This window comes from Quercus robur, chromosome 11 (genome assembly GCF_932294415.1).
Source record: "Quercus robur chromosome 11, dhQueRobu3.1, whole genome shotgun sequence".
NCBI classification, from domain to species: Eukaryota; Viridiplantae; Streptophyta; class Magnoliopsida; order Fagales; family Fagaceae; genus Quercus; species Quercus robur.
This window is the reverse complement of record NC_065544.1, coordinates 29,172,644-29,191,480: the sequence shown is the minus strand read 5'-3', so window position 1 is coordinate 29,191,480 and position 18,837 is coordinate 29,172,644. Positions and strand designations below refer to the sequence as shown.

Here is an 18,837-nt window from a genome sequence, read left to right as displayed (position 1 = left end):
TGGGATTGATTATGAAGAGACCTTTGCTCCGGTTGCTCGTATCTCATCTGTCCGTGCCCTTTTAGCTGTTGCTGCTGCCCGTAAATGGGACCTTTTTCAGATGGATGTCAAAAATGCATTCCTTAATGGGGATTTACATGAAGAAGTTTATATGCAACCTCCTCCTGGTCTCTCTGTTGACTCAAACAAGGTTTGTTACCTTCGACGTGCACTTTATGGCCTTAAACAAGCTCTACGAGCTTGGTTTGCCAAATTCAGCTCTACCATCTCTCATTTGGGTTACATGGCCAGTCATTATGATTCTGCCTTATTTTTTCGTTCGCACTGACAAAGGCACTATTTTACTTCTCCTGTATGTGGATGATATGATCATAACTGGTGATGACCTCAGTGGCATTCAAGAACTCAAGGATTTTCTCAGTCAGCAATTTGAGATGAAAGATCTTGGACATCTCAGCTACTTCTTGGGTCTTGAAATCACTCATTCTACTGATGGACTTTATCTTACTCAAGCTAAGTATGCTTCTGAACTCTTGTCTCGAGCTGGACTCACTGATAGCAAGACTGTTGACACTCCAGTTGAGCTTAATGCGCATCTGACTCTCTCAGGAGGGAAACCATTGTCTAATCCCTCTCTTTACAGACGATTGGTTGGCAGCCTAGTTTATCTCACAGTTACTCGTCCAGACATCTCCTATGCTGTTCATCAGGTGAGCCAGTATCTGTCTGCTCCACGATCAACTCACTATGCTGCTGTTCTGCGCATTCTTCGATACTTGAAGGGCACCCTCTTTCATGGCCTTTTCTACTCAGCTCAGTCTCCTCTTGTACTCCGTGCATTCTCTGATGCTGATTGGGCAGGAGATCCTACTAATCGCAGGTCTACTACAGGTTACTGTTTTCTCCTTGGTTCTTCTTTGATTTCTTGGCGAAGCAAGAAACAAACTTTTGTGGCCCGCTCCAGTACTGAAGCAGAATATCGTGCTCTTGCTGATACCACATCTGAGCTCCTTTGGCTACGATGGCTCCTTAAGGATTTGGGTGTGTCCACCTCCTCTGCTACTCCCCTTTATTGTGACAACCAGAGTGCCATTCATATTGCTCATAATGATGTCTTTCATGAACGGACTAAACACATCGAGATTGATTGTCATTTTATCCGTTATCATCTTGTCCATGGTGCTCTTAAGCTTTTCTCCGTCTCCTCCAAAGATCAACTTGTAGATATCTTCACCAAGTCACTTCCTAAGGGACGCACTCGTGATTTGGTTGACAACCTCAAGTTGGTCTCACATCCACCTTGAGTTTGAGGGGGGCTGTTAACATGTATTATGTTATGGGCTTTAGGCCCAATTAGGTTACTTGTATAGCACACTTGTATTTGTACTACACTCTACTTGTACTGCACACATATGCCTCCTATATAAAGGCAGTGATGTATATTCTTTCATTCAAGAAATACAATACAATCATTCAATATTTCTAACATGGCAGTATTTGATGGTCATATTGGTAAAGATCATTTCAGGTTTTGAAGGAAATGAAGAGTAGTGGAATTAGGCCTGATAGGCATTTTTACAATGTGGTGATTGATACTTTTGGAAAAGTACAATTGTCTTGATCATGCTATGTCCACGTTCGAACAGATGTTATCAGAGGGGATTGAGCCCGATACTGTTATGCGGAACATGCTCATTGATTGTCATTGTAAGTCAGGATGCCACGATAGGGTAGAGGAGTTGTTTGAGGAAATATAGCAGAAAGGGTATGAGCCGTGTACTACGACGTATAATATTATGATCAGTTGTTTTGGGGAGCAGCAGAGGTGGAAGGATGTGAAGGGCTTGTTTGGGAGGATGCAGAGTCAGGGGTTATTGCCTAATGTGGTTACATACACGACATTGGTTGATATTTATGGAAAGTCGGGGAGGTTTGATGACGCAATTGAGTGCTTGGATGTTATGAAGTCCACGGCGTTGAAGCCACCTTCCACAATGTACAATGCCTTGATTAATGCCTATGCACAGAAGGTATGTTGCTTGTTCCCTTGATTAAGCAATTTACTTTGAGTGAATGTATATATACTCTATTGCTTTGGCATGGCCATAATAGGATAAGATTATAGGCATCCTGTGTTATTTGTGTCCTGCATATATCAAAATGCGTATATATTGTCAACAGCATCTTCTATACCTGTACCCTTTTGAGGAAGTGCTAGTAACCTAAGACAAGTCAAACAAGCAGCAGCATTTGAGGTGATCATTGACACTCTTTGCCTTACAGTATTGCGTAAAATATGAGATGACTTAAACTCTTGACGGGAAGATTTTAATTGCCAATGTTGGTGACTCAAAGGCCCTTTTATGCACAAAGAAAATCCAGTCTGGTCAGGGTACTGGTTCTCTGATATCTCCTTTTTTTTTTTTTTTCTTTTTTTTTTTCATTAAGTAGTGATATTGATTATTGACTCTTTGACCAATTGCATCCAGAAGATAATCCTAATTAATGGGAATAAAGGTTTAGCTGATTTGAGTTGAAATTAGTTGTGTCTACTAGATATGTACTAAGATGATAAATAATTCCTTTCTCTTAATGCTTTTACCTGAAATAGGACTTTCCTAAGCATTAGTTGTACATCAAGTAAAGGAGTATAGAACTTCACATTATTTTAACCTAATAATTGAATATCTGTATGTTTACATGAAAATGACAGATAACTTGACAGCCAGTCTTTCAGCTACTAAACTAACAGAAGATCATAGTCCAGGTAGAGATGATGAAAGAGCTTGAATTGAAGCAGCTGGTGGTATCGTTGCCACTCTTTGGGGTAAGCCTTGGGTTAATGCTGAACTTCCTATGTCCTGAGCCATTGGTGATGTGCACCAAAAGAGGTGGGTTTCTTAACTTGAATGCAGCTAAATTTTCCCTTATTTTCTCAATTTGTCATATTTTATTACCTAATTTTCTATTTTTCATTCCATTCAGAAATAAAAAAACCAATCTCAAAAGTTTTGAGACTAACTGCTTTGTTATGATTCACTGTCAATTCTGTTATATATTTCATGTTAACATCTATATAGACTTGCAAGTATAATGGAGCTTGTATTTTCATTCTTTTTTGGTCAGATTTGGTGTTATAGCTGAACCTGAAGTGACAGGTTGGCAAACTCTAGATGCCAATGATAGATTTTTGGTGGTTTCTTCCGATGGTATTTTTGAAAGCATGACACCGCAAGATGTATGTGATCTTATACATGATTCAAGTTCATGCTCGCCCTCATCCTCGTTAGCTAAATGCCTAGTAAATACAGCATTTGAGAAAGGTAGTGTGGATAATTTGTCAGTTATTGTAGTTCCATGGAAAGTTGGTGGCTATGCATTAGTCTTTGAGAACTACCAGAAGAGGGCAGAATCATTTATGTGAGACCCTTTAAATATTAATACATCAGGTTGTTTTGCATTGAAATAGAATAATATTAAGATTAGGATTTTGATCATGCATGGTTCTTGTACTGATTCATTTCTCTTCTTCTCTTCTTCTTCTTCTTCTTCTTCTTCTTCTTCTTCTTTTTTTTTTTTTTTTTTTTTTTTTTTTTTTTTTTTTTTCCCTTTATCTAGTTAAAAATACTAAGTTCCTTTATGTTAATATGAAAATGTCTACATAAACTTCAAGAATGAAGAATTTAGTAACTTGGAAAGCTAATTGAATTTTGTTTTGATATTTGTGTTTTGGTATAATATAGATTTTTTAATATATGGTTCTTTAAAGTCTATGTGCAGGGGCTGTGGGTTTTTATTTTTTTATTTTTTAAAAAAGACAAAAACCTTATTTTGAGGGTTGGGAGACCCTCAAAAAAAGCTTATTGTTCTTTTATCCCTCTTAAATTTTTCAAAGGTTACCTATCCTTGATAAAGATAAAACATTTGTCTCGAGGGTCATGTAGGCTGTTGAAATTTCGGTTTCAAGGGTCAATTTGAGGAAAGTTATCTCAAAAGTAGGAATGGCAACGGGTCGGGTTCGGGCCGGGTTTTTTAATACCCGGACCCAACCCGCAGGCCAAGACACGCGGCCCGAACCCGGCCCGTTTACTAAACGGATTTTTTTCCTGGGACCCGAACCCGGCTCCACGGGCCCCGTCCCTCATGACCAGTCCAACCCAAAATCAAAAACAAAATTTTTTTTTTGAGAGAAAATCAGAAACAAAAATTTTGATTTATGATTTTTCAGCCCCAAATCACAAACACAAACATAAATCCAAACACAATCACAAACATAAACACAAAAATCACAAACACAGATTTCAGATCTACGATTTTCCCTTTCAAAATCACAAACCAAACACAAATTTTAGAATCTCAGATCTATGATTTTCATTTTTCCCTTTCAGAAATCATAAACACAAACACAAACTCACATGATTGAAGCGAAGAACCCAAAAAAAAAAGAAAAAAAGAAAAAAGAAAAAAAATGGAGAATGAGGTGGAGTGAGGCCGTGTCACGCTTATGGCCATGGGCGAGGAAGATGAGAAGGGTAAAGGACTGTGTTGTCTGTGCGACAGTGCGAGATCGGCGACGGCGAGGATGAAATGGAGTTGAGAGAGTAGAGAGCTTGTGCGGCGGCGGCGTGGGTAAAGCCTGTGCGACGGCGACGTGAGGAAGATGAGAGGGGCAGAGGACTCAGTCTGCTTGTGGCTGTGTGTGTTGTGGGCTTCTTGCGGCTGTGTATGTGAGAGAGCTGAGAGATGAAGAGGGAGAGGCGGAGTTGTGACTGTGAGTTGAAAGTCTGAAATGAGGAGAGTGTAGAAAAGTTTAGGGTTTTTAACTATATATATGTGAGGGTAGTTTAGTAATACTATATATATATAATCGGGTCTTATTTGGGTCGGGTTTCGGATTTTTTATAAAATCCGAACCCGACCCGGACCCGTTTCGGATTTTTTTTTTAAAAACCCATACCCGACCCTATTCTTTATCGGACCGGGTAAAATCCGGCCCATTAGGGTCGAGCCAAACCGGGTATCTGCGGGTCGGATCTAAATTGCCATCCCTACTCAAAAGTCATCAAGGGTCAGTTCCCTCAAAATAATATCTTTTGAAGGCTGTTAATACTTTTTTCAAGGGTTTTGACCCTCGAAAAAAATCAATTTTGTTGGCAATGCGATAACTCATAAACATAGAAATGGCACTGAATGTTCAAAATGTGTATAAAACACCTATGAATGTTTAGACCTCTAATATACAAATTACCAATTCAAGCTTATCAACAAACAATGTATGTGCGAAAAATGTAAGTGAGCTAAAACAGAATTGATAACATAATCTAAACCAAATAAAATCACATCCACAGAAGAAATTAAATGGCAAAGATTAAGGAAGAGAGATGCAAACACAAGGACAACATAGTGATATATTATTGAAGAGAAAACCGAAGCCTTCAACGTAAAACCTCTCCGTCGCCCTCCAAGCGGTCAATAATCAACTAAAGAATCAAGTTAGGATACATGAACAGCAGAAAACCCTCCAAGTCTAATCTACTTAATGTATCTAAACCCTCCAAGCTCCTACTCCAATGAGGTTACGCCAAACCTATTTCTTCTTTAGCTTACCGGATTCCGTTATAACTCATAGCATCAACCAATATGAGTTAGTCCATTTTTAATTGCTTCCCTATTACCAAATAGCCTTCTCAATTACCAAATAGCCTTCTCATAGATATGGGTATATTGAGAAAAGGTTTTGGCTAGTATACCTCTCAAGGATGTAACAATGGAGAGGGTGAGAGTTGAGGAATTTGAAGAGTCACTATGTAAAGATTGTGGATGAGTCAATCTTGTTTTTCTCTAGGGTTTCTCTCTCAAAATTCTCTCTGGAAGCTCTCTATATTTCGTGGGTATAAGAGGTATTTATATTGGAGTGAGAAAAGAATGCGAAGAGTCAGTTTTTCCATAACAGAGTAAACTAGCGACTTGGCCTCGCAACTTGACTGAGTCGCGAGTCCAAGCCGCGAGCTAACTAAATGGCCAGTCTGGACTTTTTGTCCTGTACTTCTATAGTTGGCATGACTATTCGGCTTCTCTACATGCTTCACTCGTATGCATCTTCTGGCGGCTTGCAAGCCGCGAGTCCCTGCTTCAATGCACACTCTTGAACATTTCTTCAAACTCTCTCACACACTACTCTTACATGATTTCCACCTAAACACAGTGTTACTAATTGCTAAATTACAAGCAAATTTGGCACGGAATAAAGCCAACAAGATGGTTGATTAAATTCAACCCTACAATCTCCCACTTTGGCTATTCTGTGATAAAACCCTAAAACAAACTCTAGACTTAACATGTGAGTTGGAAACAATTGAACTAAACTCACTCACACCTAACTCTAGAATCTGTGAAGCTCTTGAACCACAAGAACAAGTATCTCCTGAAACACAACAACACAATATGATCATTGTATGCAGAAAACTTGTAATGCATATGGAGCAAGTACAATGTGATCAAGTAAAAATGGAATTAAAGAATAAACCATGACTTGACCAAAAACAAACAATCACTATAAATAGTGACCACAATACTCATTCACACAAGGAATAAATATCCGGACATGCAAGCTAATAAGTTCAATGCAAAGTATCATTTGCATGTCCAACATTCAACCGATACATAGACACTAGGTAAATGCATCAAGGACAAAAATCCAACAAAGGGCACAAGAGTAATGTACTTAAAGAAAATGTAAGACATTAAACAACAAGTACTACGCTACAAAGCAAAGGTACAAAACCCAAAGTACATAAAAAAAAAAAAAAAAAAACTGAATATAAACTAAGTCATGTGATAACAAATAAACAAAGCATTAAACATAGGCAGCTCCTGCTCAACATCAGCTTTTAGCTCCTGCTCAACATCAGCTCCTTCTCAGCATCAGTACTCCCCCTATTATTATACTCCCCTTATCGTCATCATCTCCCCCTTTTTGTCATGGATAGCTAAAGGCTGTCCTCTAGCTTTTGTTGAATAGCATCTAACTGTGTCTCAATTGTTGTTAGACACATTTAAACTTGATTGTTGGTGGAGTAGATAAGCCGTTCTAATCCAGAAATCCGATGAGATACACTTTCAATAATAGTACTTAACCTGTCAACTTGAGAGCTAGAAGGTGTAGATGGAGTGCTAGTTGTTTGCATCTCAAAAGGAATGGGAGAAGCAGTCTCGGTATGTACAGGTGTAGCTGAACCTTGACTGAATGAAATGGCATGAAGGAAGGGTTCACTCTTAGGTGCTTTGGAAGAGTGACTTTTGCTGGCTTGAAGAGAAATCATAGACAGTGGACGAAGATGATCCATTTTCTTCCCATCTGTTGGGGGATTTACCCCTTCAAGAACCATAATCTTCATAGCAAAACTACAAAAAGGAATACATATTCATGCTGCTGATCGAGCCGTTGTTTTCCCAATAATTTAAAAGATGTGGGCACATATGTCAATTGGAGCTCCAGTAATCAGATCACATAAGAATTGAGCTCTTCCAAGGTTGATGAATGTAGTGTTCGAGAGTGGATATAGGTTGAAGAACATGATCAGTTTGAGAGTATTCAGTTCAGGTGCAAACTTTGTAGTGCCTATGGATGTGCCTTTTCTCGAGACTTCATGATCAGGCTTGAGGACTTGAAGAATGTCTTGTATCTGAGGCTGTCTATCATCATACGGAGTAAGTTTTGCTGGTCTAGTGATGTGAAGAACCTTTGCAATGTAGTCTAGATTGATGGTGAACTCTCTTCCGCGTACCCAACACTTCAACTCAACTCCGGTATAACTAGCATTTAAATAGAATTCCTTAACCAATTCATCAAACGGGTCCTCAAAGTTCCCGAACAGATCAACACAATCTTTTGCTTCAAATATCCTAGGAATAAATGTAGTTCCCTAGGTTTCAAATTTGACCACTCGTTCCACCATAGTATGAGCTTTTAGAAAAATGCTAAAGTGTGTTTGTGAATTAAGAGGAGTCCTGAATCTTTCACTGTTTGAGTCTTGAGACAAACGGGGAGTCCATTTTGAAACATGGGATGATGAGACATCAATTACAATGTCTTTTCCTCGAGAGGAACAACGAGACATCTATAAAAGAACAGACACACAGCAGAGAACCAAGTGCAAAAACCACAAGACACAAACATTAACTTGATTAGATTCAAGTTAGTTAATGAAATAAGTGCACATTGAAAAATAGAAAGAGATAGCACACAAATGTGGTAAATGGATCAAGAATGCAGCATTTAATCACGAGAAACACTGGTGTTGGTGTGTAGGCACAATTTAGACTATGAAAACCCCATAAACACAAGTAACTGCCTTGAGACAAATTACTACAAGCATGAAATGCACAGCACATCATAGGTTTAATCAGATTACATTCTCAAAACAGAGACACATTCAAGGAAACAAGTAAATCGAGTATTATTTAATAAAACCGCTCAAAAACCAATCAAACAAACTCAACAAAATAAACCAACCCAGGGCAGAAACACCATATATCACAATACTCAAAAACAACTCACAAATCAAGAAAACCAAGGCAAAGAACATGAAATATATAGTGAGAATAAGAAAACCCATACCCTTTTCTTGAAGATTGAAGTTGAAATGATGAACAAATAAAGGTTTTTGTGAGAAACTCGGTGAGTTTTAGAAAGGGGTAAACAGGGAAGACAATGAACAGTTACTAAATTTTGAGGGAAAACTCAAAAAGGTTTTAAAAATTGACCATTTGTGAAAAACACGCAATTTTCATGACTAATTTAAGTCGCGTGCAAGTCGCCAGGGTAAGTCGCGAGACTCTTTGAAACCAAAATTTTTGAAAATTTTTCTAGTGTTTTTCGTGACTGGAAGTTCTACCCGTGAGAAAGTCGCAAGGTAAGCTACGAAAATTTCTGTGTATCCCTCACAACTAAACCTTCCACTTGTGAACAAGTTGCTAGACTAAGCCGCGAGAAACATTAAAAACCCAAATTTGGAAAAATATTCTAAGTATTTTTTGCGACTGGGACATTGACCCGCCAATAAGTCACGAAAAATCTCTATGTGGGCTCGCGACTGAGACATGAGACTGGACTAACCCGCGACTAAGTTGCCAGAACAGGGCAACACTATTTTTGAATATTTTGACAATTTTTGCAAAAACAAAATACTTTCTAAAAACAACTAAAACACTCAAAAATCTTTTTGTGTTTGATCAACATAAATTGAACATGTGAAAACACATTTAATCAAATACAATCACACAAATGAATATGGCATTCATTGAACATAGACATGTGTGACGTGTGTGGATATCAACAATGAGATAATCCTTAGTTTAACGTGAAGTTTCAATGATCAATTCAACCAAGCCATACACAATTAGCACTAGATAAAGTGACCCATTTCAATTATAGAAATATGCATATATGACCTCCCACAAAACTTGATTACATAACTTGTGAAGCTTTTCATTTGGCTTCATATACATTATATCATTTGATCTTTTTGAATCAATACATCTCATTGTGAGATCAATGCATGAAATTTTTGATATTTCAATTTGATGAATTAGCCTTTAGCTTTTTGGGCATCATACATTTTATTCTACATCGCTTTCCCTTTATCTTAGTCAAATACTAGTATATGTGACAGGCTTTTGCAGGTCAATATCTCTTTTCATTTGGTGAGCTCTTTAAGCAAAGACAATATAGGTATAAGTCTATGCATGTCTCAAGATCAACAATACCATTAACTAATCATTCATGATAAGTTTGAAGATCTATTTACAATAGTCACATAAATGTCAAGATTTCTCTCACAAAGATATGGAATACATAGGGAACAAGCTACGCTCATAAATGCACAAGGCCATTTGTACAAAGGTACAAGGCAAAATGTGTTTTTAGACAAAACTCAACGATGTCGATCAAACTTTTTAGATTTTCTACTTTTTATGTGTTTCTAGATTTTTGACATAAAAACAAGAAAAGATTAATCAAAAACACCAATGTAAAAACATTTAAAGCAAAAGAAAACTAACAAACAATTATCAACTCAAAATAGCAGCAACACACAACCAAGCATAGTCACACAATATTGGAAGTATTAATGTATGGACATGTTGTAATGCTTATATATGAGTACCCCTCTTCACCCACACGTCACGTGCGTTTGGGGTGATATCCCTATAGGATTGGGTACGAGAGTTAGGACTTTCAAACCTTCTAGTGAAGCTTTCCAAGCAAGTGGTGAATGCATCAATCATCTTCATCACGTCCACCACATCGAGATCACCATTTTGACCTCTTGATGACTCAATAACCCAAGTCCTCTTGTCATTTCTTAGTCCTCTTGACCTTTGATCACTTGCATTCTTCAATGCTCTTAGCTTACGACAATTCGGTCTGGTGTGCCCTTGAAGTCCACAATGGTGACAGACATGGTTCATTCTCGAACCTTTTTGTTATCTTGGAAGAGATATTCCTTTGGCTTTAGACCTAACCACAAATTGGTTACAGGGTTTGTTTAACACCCATTGGTCAGCCACATTCTTCTTTTTCTCAACCTTTGCCTTTTCCACAGTAGGAGTAACTACAACTGGCTCTTTGGCCTTCACAAACTTCACTTCTTTGGAGATATTCACAGCTGAACTACTTTCTCCTGTGTATCCTAATCTAGTTTTGTCAGAGAAGGGTTTTTGATGAGAGAGGACATCATCAAACTTCTTTGTGGATACTCACTCTACCTTGGCATTTGCTTGAACCACCTCAAGCTCAAGGAATTTCACCTTGGTGTAAGCTTCGGTTAGCAAACTATTTAGCGTCTCAATCTCACACTTAGCCTCTTTATATCTTACTAGGAGACTTCTATAGTTCTACTCTGCTTTCTTCATCTTCTTCACAGCCGCCTTAGCCACCCTTGCATACTCTCTCAACTTCTCAAGGAAAGAGTTGTAATTTTCTTGAAGACCGACTATATCTTTATCTTCTTCAACATCCGATTCTTCTACAATTCCCATGGATTCCTTATCACTATGCTCCCCTATCTTGCACAAGCAAATTCAAGTCCTCTGAAGATTCAACATGAGCAATAGTCATAAATGCTGAGAAGTTCCCTTCTTCATCGTAGCTATCCTCTGAATCAAAGGTGAAGGAATCTGAGTCACTGAGAGTGGTGGCATACACCTTGCCCTTTGATCTTAAGTAATTAGGACATTCCTTTTTGAAATGGCCATGTCCATTACATTCAAAACAAGTGACACCTTGATTAGATTGGGACTCCTTCCCGTCTCTCTTTTTGAAGTCCTTCTTCTCCTTTCCAGAACTTGTGAATTTCCCTTTATCACCAAATTTCCCACTGTTCTTGAACTTCAGGAATTTGCGGAAATTTTTTGCAAGGTAAGCAACATCTTTCTCAACAACATCCTCATCTAACGAGTCGTGTGCTTCTACCCTTTCATTTATGGTCTTAAGAGCAAGAGATTTGCTCTTCCTTTGAGTGGGTAACGACAATTCATAAGTTTGAAATGAGCCAACCAGTTCTTGGACTTTGATATCATGAAGATCTTTGCTCTCTTCAATCGCCGTCACCTTGGCACGGAAGCCTTCTAGCAATGACCGAAGGATCTTCCTTACTACCTTGGAATCCTCCGTTTTCTCTCCCAAATTAAACTTGCCGATGACCACTTCATTCAACTTACTATAGAAAGAGTCAAAGGACTCATCCTCACTCATTCTGAGCTCCTCAAATTAGGTGGTCAGCATCTATAGTTTCGTGTCTTTTACTTTCTTCGTTCCCTCATAAATGGTCTCCAATATCTGTCAAGCCTCCTTGGCAATGGTAATGTGAGAAATCTGATGCAACTCATCTGGAGACACACCACAAAAAATAGCATTTAGTGCTTTGCTATTAGCATTTGATGTCACGAGGGCTGCCTTATCCCATGTGGATTTGGCTGCTTTCGGCCTAGTCTAGCCGATATCAACAGCATCCCAAACAGATTCATCTATCGAACATAAAAATGCTCTCATTCATATCTTCCAAAAGGCATAATTACTACCGTCAAAATATGGTGGAGCATTTAAAGATTGAGATTAATTCATCTCAAAAGGGTCGAGGATCATACTAGGGTAATTAAACCACAGCAAGTGCACCCACTCTAATATCAATTAAATGTTCAAAATGTGTATAAAACACCTATGAACGTTTAGACCACCAATATACAAATTACCAATTTAAGTTTATCAACAAATAATGTATGTATGGAAAATGCAAATAAGCTAAAACAGAATTGATAATATAATCTAAATCAAATAAAATCACATCCACAACAGAAATTAAATGGCAAAGATTAAGGAAGAGAGATGCAAATACAAGGACAACACATGATGTGTTATCGAAGAGGAAACTAAAGCTCTCGGCGTAAAACCTCTCCGCCACCCTCCAAGCAGTCAATAATCCACTAAAGAATTAAGTTGGGATACATGAACAGTAGAAGACCCTCCAAGTCTAATCTACCCAATGTACCTAAACCTTCCAAGCTCCTACTCCAACGAGGTTACACCGAACCTATTTCTTCTTTAGCTTACCGGATTCTGCTATAACTCATAGCATCAACCAATATGAATTAGTCCCTTCCTAACTGCTTCCTTAGCACCAAATAGTCTTCTCACAGATATGGATATGGTGAGAAAAGGTTTTGACTAGTGTACCTCTCATGGATGTAACAATAGAAAGGGTGAGAGTTGAGGAATTTAAAGAGTCACTATGTAAAGATTGTGGATGAGTCAATCATGTTTTTCTCTAGAGTTTTTCTCTCAAAATTCTCTCTCGAAACTCTCTATATTTCGTGGGTATAAGGGATATTTATACTGGAGTGAGAAAGGAATGCGAAGAGTCAGTTTTTTCATAACAGAGTGGACTAGCGACTTGGCCTCACAACTTGACTAAGTCGCTAGTCCAAGCCACGGTCTAACTGAATGGCCAGTCTGGACTTTTTGTCCTGTAGTGCTATAGCTGGCATGACGGTTCAGCTTCTCTGCATGCTTCACTCGTGTGCATCTTCTGGTGGTTTGCAAGCTGCGAGCCACCCGTGAGATCCAGTAAGTTCCTGCTTCACTGCATAGTCTTGAGCATTTCTTCACACTCTCTCACACACTACCCTTACATGATTCCCACCTAAACACAAGGTTACTAATTGCTAAATTACAAGTAAATTTGACATGGAATAAAGCTAATAAGATGGTTGATTAAATTCAACCTTACAGACACCATAAAATTCTACCATATTGGACAATAGCTAACTGAACCTATGATGCCCCAATTTGATTGATTGTGTAATGTGTGTGGATGTGTGATGAGTCCCACATCAAGTATTTACTGGGTAGATCTGGGCTTTATTAACAACCACAAGGAGTTTCAATTGTGACTAGTCCTTTTGAGGTATAGCGCAGATGTGGCTAGCGCTTTTCCTTAGGTCGTTACATATGGTATCAGAGCCGGCCTAGTAATCCCGTGTGGACTCGGAGACACTACCCCACAAAGTGGGCCCTAACGAGGACGTTAGGGATTTAAGTGGGGGAGATTGTGATGCCCCAATTTGATTGATTGTGTGATGTGTGTGGGTGTGTGATGAGTCCCACATCGGGTATTTACTAGGTAGATCTAGGCTTTATTAACAACCACAAGGAGTTTCAATTGTGACTAGTCCTTTTGAGGTATAGCGTAGATGTGGCTAACGCTTTTCCTTGGGTCGTTACAGAACCAAAGGCATTGTTCGTATAGAATAAGACAATGTTATCGTAAATGGCAAGAAGCACCCATGAATATGATTTGCCGAGATTAACAAAAGCTCTTAGAAATGGAATTAACGATTACCCTATCTTTATATAGTCATTCTATTCCTCCTATCTTAATATTGTCATTATTAACGATGTCACGTGATCAAGAACATAATGGATTTTTTTTTTTTTTTTTTCCCATTCTTCTTTTCATTCGACAAAAGAAAAGATCAGCCATGCATAAACTCATTCAGTCATGTATATATATGGTATCCAATGATGACAAGTGTTATATGCTAGTTATATTTTCAAACTTCAAAGTCAAAAGGCAGAGTGCATTTGTACAATCGGATTACATATATAGCAGTTAATTAATTTCTTGTTCCAATATATTGATTTTTATTCTTATCTTTCATTTGATCAAATATTCTTGATTTAATTCCATACATACATATATATATATATATATATACACATACATATATATCAAAAAGGCTAAAACAATGTGATTTTTCTATTTGAGCGTAACTACATCTAACTGTTCTTATTTTAATGAAATATAAAAAACACCCACGTCTCTAGCGGGCCGGGGAAGGGATGACTCGAAATAAACACTCCACATTGTAAAATATTGTTGGCTCAAGACCCTAGATTTAATTCCATATTCTCTTTTACCCTTCCTGCTTAACCACCATTTCGTGACTCATTTCCTTACTAGAAATTTGACTTATTGCCTTGGCATGGCCACCACGGTACTTAAGTGTAAAAACAAATTTCTTCTTCATGATAATAAAAGTGACTTCATTTTTATTTTATATTTATATATTTATATCAATTAGAAGGGTACGCATATATTTATTTGGTTACTACTAAACACACTCCTGATCAAGAGCAACATACTCAAATATAAGTAATCAATAAATTAACCACTAATTATAATTAGTAAGGACGTTCGCCATAATAATTACCCGGAGGATCATAGCTGCAAATGATAAACATCCACCCATTGTTGCACTTGACTCTGGCACACCCAAGATGAACAGAATCACGCCACACAACCTGAGTATAGTGTAGGCACTCACCACCAACACATTTGTTGGAGTTGTGGTTATAGTTAGGCTTCTCAGCTACCCACAAATTCACTGCTTCTACTCCGCTAAAGGTACCATAACCTTCAGGCTGAAGGCTTCAGCAAGATTTTCTCCATAGGGCCCTTCTGAATGTTCCAATTTGCAGTCTCCTAGCTTCGTATTAGCATAATTTTGAGCATAAGCTGCAATTGTGTTGTTCCATCTAATTGGACCAACACCAACTTTGGCACGAGCAACATTGTGTGCCTGGACAAAGTCAGATTGGGAGTTTTGGGCTAGGGAGACATGAATTAGGGCTAACCCCAAGAAGCATATAGCTAGCAAAAACTTACTAAACCCCATTTTTGTCTCAATGCAAGACAAAGTGAACTTTTTCAATTTCTAGTTCTTAATGAAAATGTGATATACTATTGAGGTTTGATTTATTTATTTATAGGCAAGAGAACGGTGGTCGTTATGGATCAAGTGGGATGCATACATACATGAGCATCGTTAAGTTTCCTAATTTAGGATAATATCCCCAATTTAATTAGGTAATATCCCAAAAATAGTATTCCCACATTAGACTTCCTATTGATTCTCCGTTGTAAGAGGATTCTACTATATTGCTTTAAAAGATATGTTATGTACACCACATTTGACAACAAATCCTTAGTAACACTTTGTTATTGATAGGTAAAAAATAATAATTTCATTAGTAGGTTCAAGTTAAAACCAGTAGCAACTTATCACCGAGATTTTAGGACAATAACAATTTCAGTTGATATTGATTCCATAATTTTTTCTTCTTATTTTAGGACAGTAACTTATTTTCCAAATTTTTAACTAACCACTTTTCAAAATACTCATATTAGATTATCTATTTTAAACTTTATTTCATTTAAATATTTGAAGTGCTACATCCACAACATTTTTGTAATATTTTCAGAACAAATTCTGGTGGTAAATTTTTTTCCTTACCACTAGGATTTGTTGTATAGTTATTAAATCCAGATGTCATGATCAGTTACTTAGACCGATTTGAACCATTAATTAGAATTAAAAAAGTAAATGACACTATAGAATTAAAAAATTAAATGACACTATTGTCAAACCCATTATCAAACCTAATGGTACCCGTAATTTTTTATTTATTCCCAATGATTATGCCTAGAACATGCATCTTTTCTATGCTTGAATTCTTAGGATAAAATTATTTTAATAGACCAATGAAATTAGGGAGGAAAAGACTGGAGCATGCCTCTTTTTCATGCTTGATTTTCTAAGTATAAATATCTTTTTTAGACCAATTAGATTAGGCAAGAATGACCCAATAATATGTTTGAGTAGATCATCTATCTTTCTAACCATTATTGGTTGAAACTTGTAACAAGGGGTGCAAGACCAGCCCAAGACATTTTGAGGCCTTAGGTGAAAATTTTAAAGGGATCTTTTTATATCTTAATATCACTTAAATGATATTTATTTTATTTTTTATATTATAATTTTTTTATTTCAAATCTATTATTAATTCTTACTAATTAACAAGACTAATTCATTCAAAGTGAGCTAGTGATACTTATTATATAGGTTTTACAAATTGAAGAGTCATCAATAAATGAAAGTTATTTAAAACATTAATTTATTATACTGTTTAATTAGTTTGTAAATTTTTTGTCATAAAATTTCTATTAGTTTTAGCATTTTTCATTCACTTAATGGTGAATGGTAATTGTGTTATATTTCTATTAATTCATAATATTTTTTATGTGAAGAAAATGCTAAAGTATTACAAATTTTACTATAAAAAACTTACAAATTGAAGTGACATTTTAAGAAAAGAATAAATGAATATTAAATTATTTATTGTGATTGGACATACCAATTTATAAGACCTATGTAATTAAAAAAAAAAAAAAAAAAAAGCTTCTTGGACCCATTTTAATTTGGGGCCTTTCTATGTTAGGGGGCCTTAGGCCATGGCCTAGGGGCGGCCTGCAGGGGTGACATCACGTTATCAGTAGAAGGTTTTCAGGAAATGGATTGACTGCATAAGTAACGTATCAGTAGAAGATCTAACTTTCACTTTTCAATACTTTCAAATGCCCATAGAATTACCACTGGATCTTGTAGCCTAAGTGGTACCCGGCTCACCACGTAATCGTCAACATAGGGGTTCTATCCCCTGCAATAAACAATTAACCAGCGTAAAAACAAAAAAAAAAAAAGAAAAAAAAATGCCCATAGAATTGAGTAACGTATCATAGCCACATAATGTTTTAAATTTTTTTATTTGAATTCAGATTATGCATGGTGCAACCATTATGCCTCTTATATATATATATACAAACCCGCAAACACAAGAAACACACACTATGGGCCATCAAACCCACAAACACAAGAAATACACACTATGGGCCATACAGACTCCTACTCACCTCTCAAAACACACACTCTATGGCCCAACTACTCATTCTTTTTTTTTTTTTCTTTTTTTTTTTTCGAATTAGTGGCCCAGCTACTCTTCAAAGTGTCCATAATTTTTAACATCTTGTAGTGTTGGTATCATTGCTGCCTCAACACGGGGATATCATTGATTCCTAATTTTTTCAACGCCAGCAACGCATGGTACAAATTTGCCAATAATTAAAGAAAAAGCATTATGGAAATTGCTTGAATTTGTTTATAATTTTTTTCTTATACTCTTCATGCTTGCAAATTTTCATAATGCTCTGAGATCAATAATTATATCATCTCTAAAATGTTTAAATTTCAAATTTTTGTGTGTGTTTGTATATATATATATATATTTAAAATTTTAAGAATCTAGTTTTTTTTAAAAAAATTTATTAAAAATGTGTTTATGGATTGAATAGTAAATAATATTTGATTGACATGAATTTTGACATACATATTTACTATTAGAACATTTAATCTAACAGTGAGATTTGTTTTTCAATAAAAGATTAATTTTTTAGTTCAACCAAAAGTTTTTTTTTTTTTTTTGGTATTATGTCCTAATTAAATAGGTAACAACTTCACCCACTTATAAAAACATATAAATAGATAGTGTTAATGCCCACTTTTGACAAAAGGCCCAATGGCAGAAAATGCCTAACAATATGGAGAAAATGGGAAGAGAAGTAAAGACAAGACCAGCAAGCCGGAATGGCAGGAATAATGGTTAGTAGGCCCACAAAAATAATAAGTGGCAAAAAAGAAGAAAATTGGCTGAGAAAACTCAAGGAATAAAGTAATAAACCCATGGAAATAATAAGAGGTAAAGAAGAAATAAATGGGCCAAGGAAGCTCGATGAATGAAATGGGCTGCATGGCACATCAGGAATGTGGTCCAATAGAGCCCAAAAAAGGTAAGGATGTGGAAAGTGGGTTGGCAGGAGCCTCGGCCCGTTAGCCCATGGGTAACAAAGAAATAAAAGAGAAGTGATGCAGCCCAAGTTCACAAGAAAGAAAAGGACATGGGCTAGGTAGGAAGGAGAAGGACTGTGCCCAAGTAATGCCTAGCCCAAAGAAGAGATGGAAGGTAAAGAACATAAACCTAAAGGCCCATGTATCTTTCACGTCACGTAAGTTAAATAGCTACCAAAACGTATAGTAGAATCAAACAAATGCTGAAGCAATGACAAATGCGTGAAGGCTAGAAAAGTAATGGATTCAAACAAAAGTGGAGGATATACATAAGGCTCAATTGTTCCTACCGTGAGCACACTGTACATTTAAGACTCTTGCCAAGGTGCATCTACACTGGGATGGCCTAACTTGTGCACAAGCTAGTCTAAGGCATGTTTTTCACTTAGGCCAATCCCAACTCTCCAACCTTAGAATCACGGGTTGTGGTACAGCAGGAGAAATCAAGCCCAAAAACACAAAAGGCCCACCACAGATAGCAACTTAAATTTCAACTTATAATACATTACATAACCAAAGTATAATTACAAAATGGCC

The 18,837-nt window shown here is 36.9% G+C and overlaps 2 pseudogenes; one reads left to right on the top strand and one right to left on the bottom strand.

The window, feature by feature from the left end:
- Window positions 1-1,796: 1,796 nt before the first annotated feature.
- LOC126704918 (probable protein phosphatase 2C 51) lies at window positions 1,797-3,497 on the top strand (annotated as a pseudogene).
- An 11,243-nt stretch (window positions 3,498-14,740) lies between these two features.
- On the bottom strand, window positions 14,741-15,234 carry LOC126705956 (basic form of pathogenesis-related protein 1-like; annotated as a pseudogene).
- Window positions 15,235-18,837: the final 3,603 nt, after the last annotated feature.